This window comes from Protobothrops mucrosquamatus, unplaced genomic scaffold (assembly GCF_001527695.2).
Source record: "Protobothrops mucrosquamatus isolate PMUCROS unplaced genomic scaffold, P.Mucros_1.0 scaffold357, whole genome shotgun sequence".
NCBI lineage: Eukaryota > Metazoa > Chordata > Lepidosauria > Squamata > Viperidae > Protobothrops > Protobothrops mucrosquamatus.
The window spans coordinates 630,440-636,301 of NW_015386692.1; positions in this window are offsets into that span (position 1 = coordinate 630,440).

Consider the following 5,862-nt stretch of genomic DNA (forward strand, 5'->3'; position numbering starts at 1 on the left):
TTCAGACTTCCTCTTGTACTGCAAAGTGACAGTAAGTTGAGGCATAAATTGAACAAGTTCCATCCTGCTGGCAACAGCTTCATTGCCGTTTATATTCCAAACAGTGTTTTGGACCAAAAAGGTGCTTTCCATAGCTATTAGCAAAGATCACAGGGTAAGTATTTCAGCTGCACAATTACAGTTCTTTGAAGAAACAGTCCTTTATCCCCATACTGTGGGTTTTTGGCTACTTCTATTTTCAGGTATATATTCATCTACAGATCTCATCATTTTCTAAAATCCCACTCAGTTCTTGCTTTAGGAAACTGGCCATGGAGCTGGATCTAGAATTGCTCGTATGTAAACTACAAAACTGTTGTAAACAGGACAACAAATCCTCCGTGCTATTCAATCACAAGGGAAAATGAGAGGGAAAAAAAGTGACTTATTCCCTGTAACTGGATTATATGGTTTGGAACAAATATTCTCAAACCCAAAATCTTATAGGAACATCTCCTAGATTATAAAAGAAGCATGGTGGCTCATGAGGTTGGAATGCTGGGCTACCGATCAGCAGTGGTTCGAGACCCATTGCTGCTGCAGGAAGGGGTGAGCTCCTGTCACACACTCCAGCTCCTGCTGCCCCAGCAGTTTGAAAGTGGGCAACCATGAGTAGATTAATGGATACTACTTCAGTGGGCAACTTCACGGGGATATGAAAGGAGCCCCCAAATGGGCATCCCCTGGGCAAATATCACTGGCAAATCCTTTTGCTATGGAAGCACCATGGGAAAAAAAACTTGGACTGTGTGAAGGAAATTAGTGCAATGTTGTTAAGGCATATTGTAATATATTAGGGTCAGATTAATTACTGTTTGTTGATGAACCCAAATTTGACATCATATATAGTACAAAATCACAACTGATACCATACAAGACACAATGGGTGCGTTCACACAACACACTAAGCCAATATCAAACAAATCACTGCTTAACATGATATTAGCCAATGTTACTTATTCCTTTGTACTATGAGCGTATTCAGCTCAAAATAGATTAACACAAACAAATTGTTAATTCCAATGTGATTGGGTTGCAATGGGACGAAGGATGGGAAGACTGGATGGTGATCCATATACTTTTACACACACACACACAGCTACAACAAAAACATAGTGAAAATAAGAACAATTATTACATCACAATATTATTTCTACTGCACGGGTCCATGGATTTTATAAACTATGCAGCAGCAGCTACAAGCAAAAAGGTGCTTTTAAGCTATGAGGGCCCCAAACAGAGTACACGCTGTTCCCATCTATTTTTATAATTTTTGACAAGGCTTGGCCAGTTTCAGCTTGCTATTCTTCTCATACTTCCTAGTACTTTTCCACCTAAGTGCTATCGCATCATCCAGTTCACATGGAAACTCAGTGTTCTGCAGATTTCACGTTTTGAGAACGGTCTCTTGTTCTGTAAACCATTATTGCTAAATCTTCTTAAAAGTCTTCATTCTAGTATTTTTACACATGCTGCATAAACTGAAATCTTCCAGAACAAGTCATTCTGCCTCTACATCCTACTCTGAATTTATCTCTGATACAGGTTCATTTCTACTTTCATACAAATACTTGACACAAAATATGCTCTCTCTCTTACATATACACGTTTATAAATGAACCAAAACAGGTATAAAACATATGCACAATAACTATATGGTAAAGCTAAATAACATGGTCACCAAGTAAATTTGCTTCTGAGATACAGTATGACTGACTTCTACTTATGTTCTGAACAACACTAATGTCTTTCCATTTTCATAGCATTTTCTGAAAATTTAAATCAGCAGTAGATTGCATCTCTTTTATAAATGCTGTCTATCCACTGCTCAATTCCATGTCCCCCCCCCCAAATCTAAGAATTTGTATCATTATCTCACTGCAATTTGTTGTTCTGACTTCAACCGTTTAGGTTAGAAGATAATCTCCTTCCATAAAAAAATTCAGAGATATTAAACACAGGAGCAACAAATGGTAGAAATCTATTTAGTATAAATATAATAAAAATTCCTTTAACATAGATCCTTTTAAAAATTACTCCATTGCAGTCTCATACACACATCAATACTTATCATATAATGCTAAGCCAGTGGTTCTCAACCTTTTTAATGCCGCGACCCCAACCGGTCGTAAGTCGAGGACTAAACTGGTTGTAAGTCGAGGACTAAACCGGTCGTAAGTCGAGGACTACCCAACCGGTCGTAAGTCGAGGATTTTCCCTGCCCGGGAGCGCCGCGCATGTGTGGTTCCGCCCCCTCTGCCGGCCGAGGCGTAGTTGGCAAGCGGCAGAGACGGAGCAGGCCGACCACCAGCTGGCCCAGCCCAAGGGAGGTAAGGCACCCGCCGGAAAAGGGGGGAAAAAATGGCAGACAAAAAAAATGGTGGACAAAAAAAATGGCGGACAGCCTTGCTTGGCGACCCCCGTGAAATGGTCGATCGACCCCAAATGGGGTCCCGACCCACAGGTTGAGAACCACTGTGCTAAGCCATAAATTGTGACAAAACACAATGAACAAATTCATGCTATGTGTTTAGCCAAACAAGCTATTCTGTGGATTTATACAGTATGTGAATCAGAAGATATTCATGATGTACATCCAAAGTGTATATCAACAAGGAGCAGCAAATTGGGTGGGAAAAACTTTAGTATTGTGACTAGTTAGCTTTTTAAAGAGTTACTTCCTTTATAACAATGTATCTATGTTAAATGTACTGACTGTTTAAACATGATGTATAATTTTAAATGGACAAATCAGTTTTAATAAAATTGCATTTTTCCCATCTTGGTCTAAATCAAGGTAGAAAATCTAACTGTGTATTTAAATAATAATATATTTAAATTCAGCTTTTTCATCACAAGCACATCTGTTCCATTTGACTTCATTAACCAAACACATCTAATGCTGCTCACAAAAACTTATTATCTCCACATGTGGCCTCTTTATGATTATCGGAGCATCAAACTTTTTTTTTTTAAGAAACTGAAGAATGGACGAAAGTAATCACTCCAACATACATCACAAAAAGCAGCTTGTGCAATAGCGTGCTGTCAAGTGGAAACCGAAATAATTTCAAACATTATGTTATTCAGGGCCTCATGAACAGTAAAAAAAATATATAATTAAAGCATTGCCAGCAGCAACTGATTAAAAGAAAATGACAAGTGTATTCACATTTCTCACTACCTTCCACTCATTTTTATGACATGTATGCCAAATAATTAAATCACACTAATTTTCAAAGAGGTAAATATGGGGGGAAAAGAGCTATCTTTAACAATGAATTATAGATTTGGGAAAGATTTTGAACAAACAACTTTCCACTTGAAACCTGAATAAGGGAGAAATGGATGAACTCTTATATATCACGTTATAAATAAAAGACAAGCAATCAATTATATAGCTCCTTGTTTGTCCCTAAAAGAAGCTGCTTTTTAGTTTGCAATCTTTTTTATTAACCCCAACCCCTGACTCCCAGAATGAGATGAATGCTCAATTTAGATTGTAGCATAAATTCTTCTTTATTAAAAAGAAAACAGTCTTTGCCCTTATTTTGTTAAGTGAGAATCACCCTTTATATGAGGTCTGATGTTCTAACAACTCTAAACTGAAATAAATCAGTCTGGCTGTTTCAGACTTTCATGAAGACATTTCATCTCAAGTATTCTACCAAATTAAGAGCTTATGGTGGTTTTACTAGCACTGTGGAACATTATTAATGAACCATTTAGGCTTTCTAAGGTTTGAGATAAAAACTAGCCATTTGAAGTTCTATAAAGAATCTCCTCAAAAAAATCTACAATTGGTCCATGCTTTCAATGACCATTTGAACTTACAGTGGTACTGAATGAGTGATATTTACAACCAGTCCAATTGTTGTCATATTGTACTTATTGCCAATGTAGTATCTCCAAGATCATGTGATCACATTTTAGGTGCTTGGTAACTGGCTCACAATTACAATAAAACAGCATCCTACATTCATGTGACTGTCATTTGGGACCTTCTTGCTGGCATGATTATATGACTTTGCGCATTATGACTGACTTGCTTAGCGTCAAAATTCTGATCCCAATTACTATTGTTAAGCCAGGACTACCTATAATAAGTCCAAATCTCTCTTTTGGGAATTATTTATTGGGTAACTCCAGCTTATTGACTCAATGCCAAAACAACCTTGCTAAGATAGGGCAATTATTTAAGGCAAAGGTGGATCATCTTTTGGTGACTGAAAGCTTTGAGGGATTAAAATAAAAGCTACGATGCAAAAAGGGCAAAGGCAATTTTCTCTTGGGGAAGAAGGGATCAGGAAAGCTGATTAAACAAACACTCTCAAATTTACACAGAAGTTAGGAGAGGAGATACCACCATCTTGGAGGTCTGCTTTTATCTCACTTATACCAAAGGAGGATCAAGATTTGTCGCAGCCTAAAAATTATAGACCAATATCCTTATTGAATACGGATTATAAGATTTTTGCAAAAATTTTGGCTAATAGATTGATGCACGTATTACAAAAGATTATACATATGGATCAATCTGGATTTATAAGTGGTAGATATATGAAGAACAATGTTAGACAAATAGTAAATTTGTTGGAATATTTGGACAAAAATAATCAAATTCCGGCGGCNTATTATAGAACTTTGTCGGAGGAAATGTTAGAGCCTTTGAAGAGTCTTTTTAATGATATTTTATTAGGAGAGGAGATACCACCATCTTGGAGGTCTGCTTTTATCTCACTTATACCAAAGGAGGATCAAGATTTGTCGCAGCCTAAAAATTATAGACCAATATCCTTATTGAATACGGATTATAAGATTTTTGCAAAAAGTTTGGCTAATAGATTGATGCACGTATTACAAAAGATTATACATATGGATCAATCTGGATTTATAAGTGGTAGATATATGAAGAACAATGTTAGACAAATAGTAAATTTGTTGGAATATTTGGACAAAAATAATCAAATTCCGGCGGCTCTTATCTTTCTGGATGCTGAAAAGGTCTTTGATAAATTGGACTGGCGATTTTTGTTTGGTGTGGTTGACAAAATGAATTTTGGGGATAGATTTTTGTCCGCGTTGAAGGCTATTTATCAATTTCAATCAGCACAAGTTATTGTGAATGGAGGTTTGACAGATGCAATCAAAATTAAAAAAGGCATGAGACAAGGATGCCCTTTATCACCTTTGTTGTTTATTTTGACTTTGGAGATTTTATTAATTAAGGTTCATGAAACATCAACTATAAGAGGAATAACTTTGGGTAAGAATGACTATAAACTTAGAGCTTTTGCTGATGACTTGGTTTTTACATTATCTCAACCGATTGACTCAACAAGAAACTTGATACAGTTACTGAATGAGTATGGAAGAGTTTCAGGATTTCGAGTAAATGTTAATAAGACCAAAATATTGTCTAAAAACATGGTTATGAAGGATAAAGAGATTTTAACTAATTTAACTGGTTTTGAAATTGTGAAGAAGGTGAAATATTTGGGTATTTACCTTGCTGCCTCTAATGTTAAATTGTATAAAAATAATTATGAAAAGTTGTGGACAACAATTCAAAAGGATTTAGAAATGTGGAAAAAGTTGCAGTTGTCATTAATGGGGAGAATTTCTGTGGTTAAAATGAATGTTCTTCCAAAATTTCTTTTTCTGTTTCAGATGATACCAATTTTAAAAAAAGACTCTAATTTAGAAGTTTGGCAAAGAGGGATTAACAGTTTTATATGGTTAGGAAAAAAGCCGAGGGTAAAATTTAAAATCTTGCAAGATGCACGTGAAAGAGGGGGACTTAAGGCTCCAAATTTAAAATTG